At 44.8% G+C, this 15,336-nt stretch overlaps 1 pseudogene; it reads right to left on the bottom strand.

Annotated features, from left to right (window-relative positions):
* LOC131421983 (acyl-coenzyme A synthetase ACSM2A, mitochondrial-like) overlaps positions 1–11,896 on the bottom strand; it is a 75,385-nt pseudogene extending 63,489 nt beyond the window's left edge.
* Between the last annotated feature and the right edge of the window lie 3,440 nt (positions 11,897–15,336).

Consider the following 15,336-nt stretch of genomic DNA (forward strand, 5'->3'; position numbering starts at 1 on the left):
TGGATTCTAGGTGCTTTGACAATGAAGTTAGCTTCATGGGGCTAACCGTGCTCAGAGGGCCAGATAGATGAGCACGTGTGTATGTGGGGGAGGCAGGAGGAGGCGCCAATAGACCAGAGGCTCTTTCCAATCCCTAAAGCCCCATCTCCTGGAAAGATCCTGTTGAACCAACATCCAGGAAATGATGGGGGCTCCTACCACATTGTTGACTGGGTAGCTGGGCAGGGCCTGGAAGGAGAGAGCCAGCTGACACTGCCCATCAGGTCAGATGCCAAACTAACTGGTAGGCACAGTGGTTATGAGCATGAGCTGTGGAGGTGGGCTCCGGATTTAAATCCTAGCTTCTTTGCTGTGTCTATTTCAGGCCACATGAGCCCCAATTCTCATGCACCCTCAAGCCAAAAATGACAGAGAAATGACCACCTATCATTATAGGGAAAAGGTCCAGGACAAATTTGGAACATTTTTGTCAAATCCTGGCAGTCTATTCCTGCCAATGTAATGACTTGCCCCCATAAACACACTTCTAGAATTACATAAACCTCCAGTCACCAAGGAAAAGACATCAGCCACTGTAACAAATCAGCTATGTGGTCTTGGTTAAGTCTTTAACTTGCTGGGACTAGCTTTATAATAGATTAATTCCAGCCCTATTTCCCAAAAATATTTTTGGGATACAATTCACGTAGAAAAGTGCTTTGAAAAGTTAAAATTGCCTACAGACAATTCAGAAGAAGTGCTACTAAAAAATAGCCAGTACTGAATACTTGCCAGGCCCTGTGCTATCTCACTGAATTCTCACAACAACCTCACAGAGTTCGCATTATCACTCCCATTTTAAAGAGGGGAAAACTGACTCAGAGAGTTAAGTAACTTGCCCAAGGTCACACAACCAGCAAGTAGTGGAACCAGCATTTGCACCCTGTACTCTCAACTGTTATGCAATACCACCTCCATCCATGCTTTGCTTTGGGCAGAATTTATTACAAAGATGGTTTAGGCAAAAATATATAGAAAAAATGATTAACATTAGTGCATGATGTAATTGTTTCCTCTGAGTGCCCTTGATGAACTGGTATAAGTTATGAAGATCATCCCATTTCCCTTACTGCGTTGCCTTACAGGAAGCTCAACATGTAATTATCCACTTATTTGCTGTACTTCTCCTTACTGTCTTTAGTTTCCCCTCTTCCCTATCTCCACCCTGTATTTTCCTAATAGGCTTTATAATTTTACATTGTTTTCATGTTTTTTTTTTCTATTTGTGACACTTGAAAGCCACTTCAAATCCTTTTTTGGAAGGAGGCAGAGTAAGAATTTGTTTAAAACAGAGAATGACAGAATCACCTGAAGAGAATCTCCTGAGAGAACCCAGACCAAGCCTGACCTTTTGACCTTTAAGGATATCATCCACGCCTCAGTTTGCTCCTGGGGTCTCTTTTGCCAGCGAAACACAAGTCGGGGTGGGCCATCAACTGCTACAGAGACCTGGAGGCCCCAGGATGCCAGTGACCCAACTCCCCATCACAAATAGAGTCCAACGTAGGGCATGACTTCGCAGGCAAAATGAGCCCATTTCCATTGCTTTGTTGCCCCAGGGTAACGTAGTTTATAGATTTCATTTAATGGCTACCGCATCAAGTTCCACTAGAAAAACTCACATTTATTCTTCAAAACTTCTCACAGATAATAGCCCCAAATTGGAAGTCACCCTGATGTCCATCAACAATAGGATGGAAAACGAAATTGTGATAGGGCCACAGAATGGAATACTATACAGCAATGAAGAGCCCAAACTTCTAATATGTGCAACAATATGGACAGTATTCACAGGGAATGTTGAGTCAAAGAAGCCAGACACAAAAGATTACATATTGTAGGATTCCACTTCTATGAAGTTTAAGAAGAGGCTAAATTAATCTATGGTGGTAGAGGCCAAAAGAGTGAATAACTTATGAACAGGTGTGGACAATGGCCTGAAGGGGGATGAGCACTATCTGCAGTGGTGGGAATGTTTTACGTCTTGAGATGGTGGGGGTTACATGGGTGTCTGTTATTGACTGAATGTTGTGTCCCCCGCTATCCATGTTGAAGCCCAACTCCCCATGTGATATTTGGAGGTGGGGCCTTTGGGCGATAATTAGGTTTAGATGAGGTCACGAGAGTGGGGCTTCTATGATGGGATTACCGTCCTTATAAGAAGAGGAAGAGACACCAGAGCTCACTCTCTCCACCATGTGGGGACACAGGGAAAAGGCAGCCTTCTGTAAGCAAAGAAGACAGTTGTCACCAGGAACCCAACCATGCTGGCACCCTGAACTCAGACTCCCAGCCTCCAGAACTGTAAGAAATAAATGTCTGTTGTTTAAGCCAGCCAGTCTATGCTATTTTTTTATAGGAGCCTGAGCTGACTACTAAAGTGTCTAACATATGTAAATTATTTTCAACCTGTACACTGAAGATGACTGCACTCTATACACACACACGCACAAACACACATACACATACAGATGGCACCACCTCCAATATTCCATTCTTCTCTTTTACACTTGGTTCACCACCATCTATCTGATACTTGACAACAGAGCAAGAGCCCATTAAATGCGTGTTGAGTAAATAAATGACCCATGATGCCTGTCTCCTGAATATATTCCTTTTATCTGTATATGGGTCTGTCTCCTTCCCTGGACCATGAGCTCTATGAGGGCATGGACCATTTCCATCTCGCTTACTGAACACTGTCCATCTGTGTGACAAGGATTAGTCAAAATTAGGTGAACTGAAAGAAACTGCAATAAATTGGAGTGTGCAAACCTTGGGTTCACTCTGACCATTTGGTGCAAACTGGATCCTCTCTTACCTTTAGAAGGACCAGTGGGTCAAACTTTGGTAAGAGTGGATCAATGTGCATGCTCCTGACAGCCAGGGTTCCAGAAATGAGGCCAAGAGGTTCAATATCCAAGCTGTGTCTCAGATGGTCCATATTATGTCAGAGGCTTTCAGGTCTGTCCACATGCTGAGAACATGGAGGAAACACACGTACATATACGTGACTGCAAGCTGGGGTGAGTAGAGCATGAGTGTTTGCATACGTGTCGGGAGGGGTAGGTGTGTGTACACAGGTCTGTGTGGACCTGAGTGTGTTTGTGTATGCTCGTAGCAGTGTGTGTAAGTGTGAGCAGGCAGGGGGAAGGAGAGGTCTTCTATCCACACATCCTTGTATCAAGAAAGAGCAAGTATTCAGAAGGTGTGACCCCAGCTCCCATGACTTAACAGGTAATTGGGTCTCATTCACTTTATCCCCAGAATGTAGTACAGTTTTGGCGTGTGGTAACCATCCAGGAAACGTTTACTAATGGAAGACATCTAAGTGAATATTCTAACAAGAGCCTTGCTAAGTTCAAGTTTGGCTGGGTAAACCTTTGGTTCTCTTTCTTTGAAGAATCATGAATTTCCTGAGCACAGCTGAGGGTCTGGTACAGGGCAAAACTTGTTCCCTTTCTTCAGGCCAGAATAAAAGGTATCAGCCCTGTTTTAAAGCAAAAGTGATATAGGCCAGACATGAAGAACTTCCTTGTGGCAGGGAATCTCCATAGTGTGTGTCCCTTCCTGAAGATGATTAATGCTTTCAGCTCCGTAGGGAAATTGGGTCATAGACTATTAGGACCAAATTTTGGAGGGGCTGGGAATTTAACATCTTAGTTACATTTAAGTGATTTATCTTCTCATCTTTTAGAAACTGCATTTTACCATAGCTATTCCATGAAATAATTTCTATTAAATAATTTAATTTTCTGGCACCACTGGCTCACAGGTGGGACATTTAAGTTTTTGAGGGTTTTTTGTATTAAAATATTTTTCCAGTTTTAATCATAAAATTAACATGGTAAGCAGGATCCACTGAAAAAGACCCTGAAGAGCTCTTGTTATTATCGCATGACAATCTTGGCAGAGTATTTCCTGATTCCACTGACAGTGTTGGTGTAGAGTGGAAGGACATTCTGAATTATGAGATCTGAGATCCAGAAATTCTGAGACCTCAGTTCATCTAACTAACCCAGTTACAGCTTCTACGTCAATGGATTTGAAAAGCAATTTGCTGCTGACACAAACGCCCTCTCGGAATCCGGAGCATCAAAGCAAATTACTAGCACCCCAAAGGACAAGATAGAGAGCAGTCTGGGGAGAAACGCATATAAACTTTACGTTCATCATTCAGTCTAGTAGACATGTGGCTCAAACCACTGAAGAGGTGTTGAGATACCATGTTATCTGAAACAGAAATGTCCCACCAGAGGTCACTGGATACCCAGCTTGCTAAGCCCTGCTCCCTCGTGTCCCCCTTCCCAACCGTCTATCTCAGAAGCATCAGATGGTAGCCCACCCCAGTAGAACTCGATTTGTGCTCAGGCAAGTCTCAAGGCCTGGTCGTGTAGTTCTCTGCAAAGAAAGAGCTCTTCTTAACCAGCATCCATCCTGGCCTTGATGCCCAGGCTTGAGTGGGAGTGTTGTGCCATCTTGGGAAGACCACTGGTCCCGCTGGTGAAGTCGATGGCAGCTGCTTCTTGGCTTCCAGTCTCCACACAGTGATGGGTGGATGGTTCTGACAGAGACACGGACTGTCACCTTCTCAGATCTGCCCTGGACACCAGATGTCTTGGTGACTCATCTCTTCCCACCTTCCCCCACGCTGGCAAGGGCAAGTCAGCCAACCCACTTCAGAGGGGGGCTGATGAAAGGTTAAGATGATGAGATTCTGAGTCACTCAGACTTGGGCTTGAAAACCACTCGGGTTTGGCACTTAGTTAACTGTGTAACGTTGGACCATTTATTTAACTTCTCTGAGTCTCACTTTCCATATCTGTGAAATGGGATCAATACCTGTCTGTTTCATTGAGTTATCGAGAAAGTTAACTGTAACACAAAGGAAATGAGCAACTTGCTCAGCAAGAACTCAATAAATGTTGATCTGATTGTTGTTTGGAGCCCTAGCATGACACCAGGTAAGGAGAAGGTGCTCAGTTAGTATGAGTTTTCCCAGTACACCCTCTTCCATTCCCATGAAGCATCCGCACATCTCCTGAACCCCTCCTCCAGTGTCCCGATTTCAAGTGTCAAAGCTGGTCTCATGTTGTCCACTTCTCTGACAGTTATCTTAAAGACCATGACATTAGAAAAGCTTTCATTCTCCCTAGGGGTTTCCTAAGGTAGGTGTCTCTAATGGGAGGATTTCAGATATGTGACAGAGAAATGCATTCTTCCAGCCAGTCCTGCTACTGACGGCTAGAATGACACATAGAGTCCTCTGAATTGAGAAGCAGCCTGGCTTAGGGATAGAGAAGGTGGGAGGAGGACTCTGGAAACTCAGTATTCAGCCTGCTCTTCTGTTTTGCCTCATACACTCTTGGCCTCACCTCTGATTCCAGCAATGGTTGCAGTGAACAACTCTGGGCAAGTTTCAACACATATGGTGTCGCTTGCAGTGTGGACCACAGGTGATTCACTTTGTGCCCCAGGGCTTCTCTGTTGCCACCATGGCACGGGACTCTGAGCCTGCTCTGCATGCATGTGCAGCCCAGAAGCATGGGGTAGATAATGCCCCCCAGTTCAACTCTCCACCACTGGGGGTCAGGTTCTGATGGGTCAACATTCAGTCCTTTAGTGGACAATCCTGAGAGGCATTCTGTGTGCTCCTCAGAAGGTTCCTGCAGATCAAGCCCCACTTATCCCTGCAGTGACTCAATAATAAACTCTTGCATTAGCTTTTTCTTCTTCCCTGCTTCACTCTCCCCAGTCCCACACTCTGCTCCCTGGACTTTCCCAATAAAGCACCTGCACAGAAGTGCTTGGTGCCCTTTCTACTTTTCGTGAAAACCTGGGCTAAGACGTGTAGGTACTCACTGTATTAGTGTCTGAAAGTCCACCCACCCATCCCGGCTTTTCTCAGACACCAGTCGCTTTGTTTTCAGAGATGGGCAGTCAGGCGCTACGGTGTCCACTGCCTGGGTCACTTCATCCCCAGCTGTGATGGCCCTGGCCTTGGACAGCTGTAGCCTATAGAGAACGTCTTTGGCTTTCATCTGGATAGTCCCAGGCATGAAGACGAGGCCTGGAGAAGCCAAATGACTTAGAGAGAACTGGAAGGGAGGGTTGTCTTCTTCCCCAGAGAAGCCCGATGCAAACAGCCAGTGGGGAGTAAATGGAGGAGGGGAGGTCGGGTAGTGGTGACCAATGGGGAATAACAATAACAAGGGGACAAAGGATCAGAGTGATTTGAACCCAGATTTCTCTGTGTTATCAGAGCTGTAAGGGGTCTAAGGAGAGAAACTGATTTGCCTAATGTTACACCATTGACAGTCTAAGGCCAATACAACCTCCCCCCGCCCCCAACACACACAAAATGCCCTGCAGGAGTTTCCTGTATCCAGACTCACACAGTCACCAAAATAAGGAAAGGCACCTGGAACTGTCCGTGGTCCTGCAGCACCACAGTGCTCTAGGTCCCGGCTTTTTTTCCCAAACCTGGGACACTGAATGCATTTTCTTAGGCAAGAGTGCTCTTGATCTTTCTTTGTTTTTGTTTTCTGTCTTGAAGAAACTCTTGTGACTTTGTTTTATTCTTTTGGAGAATAACTAGACTTATGTTTCACCTTTTATGAAGCTGATTTCACGTTCCTCCTGTTAAATAGCTCTTAGCCCTGGCTCACTTTCTTTCCACTCGCAACACTTCAGGAGCCACATAAAAAATACTTTATTGCTAAAAAATGCTAACCGTCATCTGAGCCTTCAGTGATTTGTAATCTTTGTGCTGGTGGAGGGTCTTGTAAAAAACGCAACATCTGTGAAGCGCAATAAAGCAAGGCACAATAAAATGAGGTATGTCTGTAACTTGATGTATGTATACACTGTGAAATGATTACCACAATAGGTTAACATCCATCACCACACATAATTTCAAATTTTTCTTCTTGTGATGAGAACTTTTAAGAGCTACTCCCTTAGCAACTTTCAAATATATGATACAGTATTGTTAACCACAGTCCTCATGCTGTGCATTACATCCCCAGGACTTATTTTTATAACTAGAACTCCTCATCCCTTCTTGAACATCACCCGGGTACCCCCAACACAACAGTTAACAAATTGAACTAGTCGTCTTTCCTGACACCCCCATTCCTGCTTCTCCCTGTGCCCCTCACTCCAGGGAAAGAGAGCCGCATCCACCCAGTTGTCTAAGTGTCTGTGACTTCTCCATCACCCTGGCTTTCTTCCTCTACCATACGTCATTCCTCAAAAAATCCTGCTATCAGTTTCTTCCTCATTGTCTCCTAAATTCATCCACTCACCTCCACCTCCACCACCCCATCCGGGTTGAAGCCACCATCATCCCTCGTCTCCCATCTGGGTTTCTCACCCCCATTCTTGGCCTCCTTCATCCTATTGTCTACGTACCAACCAGAGTGACCTTGTACAAACAGAAAATGATCACATCATTCAATCCGTCCATGGTTTCCCATTCCTCAGTGGATAAGGGCCAGAACCCTTACCACGGCCCCTAGGGTCTGTAGTTCAGCGCCCACTCATCTTTCCAGGGCCATCTGCCACTCCTTCCTCCTCACTGCCTGGACTCCAGGCACACAGACGTCCTTGCAGCTTCTCTCATCATTTTCAAGCCTCCCTCCCCTCTGTGCATTCCCTCTGCTTGGAGCACTCCTCCCTGCCTCCTCTCCTGGCCAAATCCTACTCATCCTTCAGATCTCAGCCCAAATTTCACTTCCACTGAGCCTTCTGTGACCCCCTCAGATTAGTCAGTTTGAGTCTCCTTTTATAGCAAGATTGTCAAACTTTTTCTGCAAAGGGCCAAACAGTAAATATTTTAGGCTTTGTGCGCCAGACGCTCTCTGTCCCAACTGCTCAAGTCTGCCACTATCGTGCAAAGGCAACCAGAGAACCTGTGAGCAGGGCATGGCCCTGTTCCAATAAAACTTTATTTACAAAAACAGGCTGTGGCCTGGATGTGGCCTACAGGTCACATGAATAGGTCCTTATGAATAGGTCCTTATGAAATTCTCATGCCACTTGTTAAAATTGTGATTAAATAATTATGTGTGCAATTAATAGTTTAATAGCTATCTTTCTCCAAAGACCTGTAAGTCCCATGAGTACACAGACCATGTTTTGTTCACCCCATACTAGCAACCTCTAGCAGAGTGCTTGGCAAACAGTTTGCGTAAATAAATGGAAGAAGGATAATATTTCCATACGAGGAAGGACAGCACACTATGGGGAGGGGGCATCTTTGAGGGGGTGATGGTTGCACTTCTCTGCCATCAGTTTCTTTCATAAGGGAGACAGTGCCCAGTCCAGGTGCTCAATTACCAACCTGCTCGCATGCAGCCCAGGGTCACCAGCCACCACTCAGGCACTCGGGGCAGCACCACCACCACACGGTCCCCACGCTGCAGGCCACACGCCCCCAAGAGGACATCGGTCACCTGCTGGCTGAGTTAACACAGTTCGCTGAAGTTCCACATCACTTCATCCCCATCACTGCTCACCCACCACAGGGCTGGGCCAGGGGGCCGCTTCCCAGCCTGAAGAAAGAGAAGACCTACTGATCAGGCTGGGCTGGTACATGAGCACATGGAATAAATGCCAGTCTTGGGATTGCCCCACCAATGCTTAGTCGGCTTTTTAATCTCAGGACCCCTATAGGTTCTTAGGAAGTATTAAAAACCCTAAAGAATTTTTATTTATATGGATTCTATCTATCAATATTTACTGTACTAGAAATTAAAACTGAGAAATTTTATAAATGTGTGCTTTTAAAAATAACAGTAATAAAACCATTATACATTACCACAAATAAGATACATTTTGATACAGAGGTGAGTATACTTTCCCAAACAAAAAAAAAAAACAATAAGAGAGGCATCATTTTACATGTTTGCAAATGTCTTTAACGTCTTCCTTAATAGAAGACAGTTGGATTTTATTTTCTGTTTCTGCACTTACTTTGTTGCAGGATCACCCATGTGTAGCCTCTGGAAAATGCCACTGTGCACTTGTGAGAGAGTGAAAGTGAAGAAGGCAACTGTTACCTTAAATTGATGTATTTTTTGTTTGTTTGTTTATTTATTTAATTTCTCTCTTCCTTTCTCTATTTGTGTATTTATTTTGTTTTCCTTTTTTATCGTGTTAAAATACACATAAAATTTGCCATTTTAACTATTTTTAAGTGTACAGTTCAGTGACATTAAGTACATTCACATTATTGTTCAACTATCGCCACCATCCTTCTTCAGAACTTTTTCATCATCCAAAACTGAAACTCTGTACCCATTACAAAACAACTCCCCAGTCTCACCTCCCCCCAGCCTGGTAACCATCACTCTATCTTCTGTCTCTATGAATTTGACTACTCTAGGCACGTCTTATAAATGAAATCGCACAATACTTGTCCTTTTGTGTCTGGTTTATTTCACAACATAATGTCTTCAAGGTTCATCTATGTTGTAGCATACATCAGAATTTCATTCTTCTTTAAGGTTGAATAATATTCCTTTGTATGGATATGCCGATTTTGTTTATCCATTCGTCCACTGATGGACATTGGGTTGTTCCTACCTTTCAGCTATTGTAAATAATGATGAGCAGGGGTGTACAAATATCTCAAGACCCTGCTTCTGATTCTTTGGGGTACATACCTAAAAGTGGAATTGCTGGATTATACAGTCATTATTTAATTTTTAAAATTATTTATTTTAAATTTTTTGAGGAAGTGCCACATTGTTTTCCATGGAAGCTGTACCATTTTACATTCCCACTGGTGACGCACAAGGGTTCCAATTGTCTTAGTTTTCTTTTGGTAAAGTTTTGATTTCAGAGTCTCTGGTATCCTCAGCAGTCCCCATATCATAGTTTGAGAGCAATAATGCAAAGTCAAAGAGAAAATGTATTGGTAATTGGGTTAGATATTTCAAAATTCCTCTCCATAGAGTTGTACCATTTTGCACTTTGCCCAGTAATGTGTGAGTGTCCATTTCCTCATAGCCCTGTCCACAGAGCATACTGTCAAACTTTTGTATTTAACTGCACTGAGACGTAAAAAATCTTATTTCAGCGAAGTTTTAATTTGCATGAGTGAGGTGGGGCATTTTTTCTTACATTTCAGGGCCATTCAAGTTCACTCTTCTGTGAACTGTCCTTTCATCTACTTTGCCCACTTTTACATTGGGTTGTGTCTTTTCATTCTTGACTTCTAGGAGCTCTTTCTGTGTTAAGGATATTAACTCTTCTGCTGTGCTATGAGTTGAACATTTTTCCCCTGGGTGTCATTAGTTTTTTGATTTTGCCTATAGTGTTATTTGTCAAAGGAGAGGTTTTTATGATGTTTATGTAGTAGATTTATTAAATTACTTCTTTTATGGAATCAGGATTTTGAGTCATGGTAGTAAAGGCCTTCCTCATTATTCCAAGGAGCTCTTACTTTTACAGAAAAGCCAGAAATCTAAATTTTTATCTGAAATTTTTCAATTTTAAAATGTTGACCAAATTTTTTTAAGAACACTCTGCACCATGAGCCATCTTCAGCCTAGAGGCCCAGCATTTGCGATTTCCGCACTAAGGCTTTGTCATGACAACACCGTGATTATGACTTCTTTTAAGCCCATGCTGGCAGATCCACCTCTCTCCCCATCCCAGCCAAGATGAATCCTTCCACCCTCCATAAAAGTACACAGAACTTCAAGCGAAGGCAGGGGCGGGATCAGCAGTGAATGGGGTGGAATTTTAGAACTCCAGGGAGGGAAAGGAAAATCAGAAACTTCCTCATCACTCTCTTTCTCTGATTTCTCATGTTGGAGCCCTTTTGACAACCCCTGCCTAGCGGCCATCCTGCTTACACACCTTGATGACAAGGACACATAACTTTCTGAGAAGACTGATGCAGTCTTTGGTCAGTGCTGATTTTCTCTTATTAAACCCAAAGCCACCTCCTCTATGACCCCAACACACTAGTCCTTGTTTGACTCTGGGAGGTCACAACAGAGCACGTGCAGCATGTGCAGGCAAACTGTGTGTCAGCTGCCCAGGGTTTTCGCTCCACTCTGCACCAGTCTCTTAGGCTCGTCTTTATGCCAAGTTCATGCTCTCTTGCTCCCACCCCACGCTGCCTTCCTGGAAAGTGGACATCTTCATAGCTCATCCTACTGCCTGACATGTGTGTGCTCAATAAATATTTATTGAATGAATGGGTGATTAATGAACTCAGCCAATTTGTCCAACCCTGTGCCTCGTCCCCACCCCACTACCTTCTCCACGCCAGCCCCGTGATCCACCACATTACTAGCAAAGTTGAACTTGGCAGGGACTTCCTGGTGGCCCCACTGCAGGGCTGCCAATTGCCTGGTATGAATGCAGACAGTGAGCTTGGACATCTGAGCCCCTACAGGATACAAAGCCCCTGGAGTCTCCACAGCCAGTGCATGGTCAGACCTATGAAGGAAACAGGAGACAGAGGTCAGTCTTTCCTGTATAGTCATCAGTTGCTTAAGGAGATTCATCCCAGCTTTACGAGGTTCTTCGAGAAATTAATCTGTTGTGCTTGTGAGTGAACTGGCACATTTCAGTTTCCTTCTGGTGTGCCACTCTCCAAAAACACAACACCCTGTCTAGATCCTACATCTCCAGCACCTCTGACAGCTTTGTGAACACCCAATTCCATGCAATAAATCCCTTTGTTCTTAAAATACAGTGGTGTGGTAGACTGAATTGTTGTTCCCAACAATTTGCCCGTTCCCTGTAGTAGGATATATGTCCCCATTCATTTCCATGTGACTTGCCCAGTGCAATCTGGGGAAGAGTAATATCCACCTCTCATTGACTCTGGCTTGCCCATGGGATACACTTTGGTCAATGAGTGGATGCGACTGTGTGGTTGGCCAGGAACTCTTGCATTTCTGCCCTCTGTCGTGAGAGCAGCATGTCCCAGATAGGTGCCTACCTTCAGCCTGGTCCAAGAATGATAGCACATGTGAGCTGACCTGAGCCCAGCACATCCACGGCCAACCCACAGACCCACGGGAAAAAACATGCATGGTTATAAGCTCCTGAGACGTTGGGATGTTTGTTACTACAGTAAATGCTGACTAATACAAGTAGCCTCTATTTCCTTCAACTGAACCTTGACTCAGACATCTTGAATACTAAGCACCTAGCACAGAGAACCTAACACAGAGAATCACTGTAGAAATTGTAACAGTTGTAATTATCGTTTCCATCCATGCACTGGCTCCAGGGAAAGTAGTTCCAAGGCTGTGCAGGCTGGTCTCTGAGTTCCTCCACGTGCACCTTGATGGGGGTTGCAGAATTTAAATCTAATGACCTTTGATTCCAGGAGTTCTGCCAATTGGCTGCATTTCCATTCCCTGTTATCTAGGCAGCAGCAGCCAGAATGCTCAAGGTCTCCGATACTTGTGCCTACTCTCCTATTTTCCAAAAGAACAAGGCGTGAAGATTTCCTTACCAGCTCCTGGGCAGGAATATTGATTGTCTTTGTTCCTGCTGCTCCTTCTCTTTCCACGGTTGGCTCTTTCTCATTCTTCTGGCCTCATCTCCTAAGAGAGGCCTCCTTCCCTGATCACCACCCACTCCCATTCCCCTTTGACCGCCCTTCTCCCAGATACCCCAGACCCCCACTTTTGTTGTGCTAAAGGCCTCGTTTCCTTTGCCCAGTGTGGCCTCCTCACTGAGACCTGGCAGATACTCCCTTTTGAGGACTCTAAGGATTGCACACCTCGCTCCTATAGATCAGAGGTCAGATCATGTCACAGTTCTGCTCAATACCCACCAGTGAATCCCAATTTCATGCAAAATAAATGTCAAAGTGTTTACCACGTCAGTCTTCTCCTCTGTTCAATGGAGATAATACTCCTTTCTTCTTAGGATTAAAGTGGGAACTCAGTTAGATCAGTTTTCCTCAAAGTGGGTTTTGCAAGGTGATTTTATTTAATTAACTAATTAATTATTATTATTATTTTTTTTTTTGGTGAGGGAGATTAGCCCTGAGCTAACATCTGTTGCCAATACTCCTCTCTTTACTGAGGAAAATTGGCGCTGGGCTAACATCCATGCCCACCATCCTCTACTTTATATGGGACGCTGCCACAGCATGGCTTGATAAGCAGTGCGTAGGTCCGCACCCAGGATCCGAACCCGCGAACCCTGGGCCGCCGAAGCGGAGCGTGTGAACTTAACCACTATGCCACCAGGCCAGCCCCTAATTTATTAATTTCTTATTGAGGTCACACTGGTTTATAACATTGTGTAAATTTCAGGTGTACATCACTATCTTTCGGCTTCTGTATATACTACATCGTGTTACCACCAATATTCTAGTTTCTATGGATCACCGTACACATGTACCCTTTTACCCCTTTCGCCCTCCCCTAGCACCCTTCCCCTCTGGTAACTACTAATCTGTTCTCCATATCTGTGTGTTTATCTTCCACATACGAGTGAAATCATATGGTATTTGTCTTTCTCTGTCTGATGTATTTCGCTTAGCATAATACCTTCAAGGTCCATCCATGTTGTTGCAAATGGCACGATTTTGTCTTTCTTTATGGCTGAGTACATATATTCCATTGTGTATATGTATCACATCATCTTTATCCATTCATCCACTGATGGGCACTTAGGTTGCTTCAAACTGGTGCAGCTACTATGGAAAATATATAGATATTTCTCAAAAAATTGAAAATAGAACTACCGTTTGATCCAGCTACTCCCCAATGGGTATTTATGCAAAGAACATGAAAACACTCATTCAAAAAGATGCATGCACCCCTGTGTTCACTGCAGCATTATTCACAACAGCCAAGACCTGCAAGGTGATTTTAGACGAGCAGTTTTCATGTTTGTGGTTATTTTGATGTGTATTAGGAAAACGCGAACAGAACTCCAGATGTGTCCTTTAATGAATGTTCTATTTCTTAGGGTGAAGATATTTTCTTCTAGAAGTGAGCTGATTTATAGCATGGATGGTCGGTGGATAGAGCTACAATCGTGAGAGTAGAATGGGAATGAATGACGATCAAGAACAACTGAGAGGATTTCAGCAGAGCATTCAGCACGATGCCTGGCACAGAATAAACCGACAGTAAAGGATAGCGGTAGCACTCATCCGTGCTGCTCTACCTACCGATGACGTCTGGGGCTGGGGGTGCAGCTGGGAAGTGCTGGGTGGTGGTGCTGGCTTCCTGTGGTGTGGCTGCAGCTGGGAGTTTTGTCTTTTCCTTTTGGAGCTGAGCTGGGCTGAAGTGACCGTGGGAGAGCTGGCTGGGAGTCAGGTGTGTCAGTGGGGCCCCTCGGGGGAGGGTGATTGGGTCTCCCCCACCCTTTATCATCCTTGGCTTGTCCTGACTGAAGTCTGATCCAAGGCCCCTGGTGGAGAGCTCTGACTGCAGCGGGAGAACAGACTGGTTCAGCCCAGAGGGGAGTGGAGGGGAATCCAGACAGCATCTGCCCTGCAGACAAGGCATCTGAGGCTGAGAGACGGGAGCATTATGACCACAGCACAGTGACCGCAGGTGCCGCTTCCCCCAGGCGTCATTTCCACCCAAGCCACGGCTTTCAGGGAACTGACATTCTGGGGGCTCATTAGGAATCCCAGCAGCGCCCCATGTCACGAGGACAAGCCCCAGCCCAAGAGCACTAGTGATGTGGAGTCAGACCTGCCTGTTTTCCTAGACTCTGGCGCCCCATCCTGTCCGGCCTGGGGCAAATGCCCTTTCTGAATTTCCACCTTTAAAATGAGAATTTGCCCAGCCCAGGAATGCATAAAGATAAACAGCATAAAGAACAAGAGAAAGACAAGCACTGTATGATATCACTTATATGTGGAATCTAAAAAAGTTAAACCTGTAAAAAACAGAGTAAAATGGTGGTACCCAGGGATGAGGCGGGATAAGAGTCTTAGCGTTTAAGGGTACAAACTTGTAAGGAGTAGTAAATAGACCGTGGGGATCTAATGCACAGTATAATGAACATAGACAACAATATTGTGCCATAATGATGTAAGGTGATAAATATCGCTACATCGGCAATCATATTACAACATTTGAATGTATCAAAGTAACACACTGTACACCTTAAACTTACACAATGTTACGTCAGATTTGTTCAATAAAAAAAAGAATAAGTAGGGGCCGGCCCGGTGGCGCAAGCGGTTAAGTGCACACGCTCCGCTGCGGCGGCCCGGGGTTCGCTGGTTCGGATCCCGGGCGCGCACCGACGCACTGCTTGGTAAGCCATGCTGTGGCGGCGTCCCATATA

This window comes from Diceros bicornis, chromosome 26 (genome assembly GCF_020826845.1).
Source record: "Diceros bicornis minor isolate mBicDic1 chromosome 26, mDicBic1.mat.cur, whole genome shotgun sequence".
Classification (NCBI taxonomy): domain Eukaryota; kingdom Metazoa; phylum Chordata; class Mammalia; order Perissodactyla; family Rhinocerotidae; genus Diceros; species Diceros bicornis.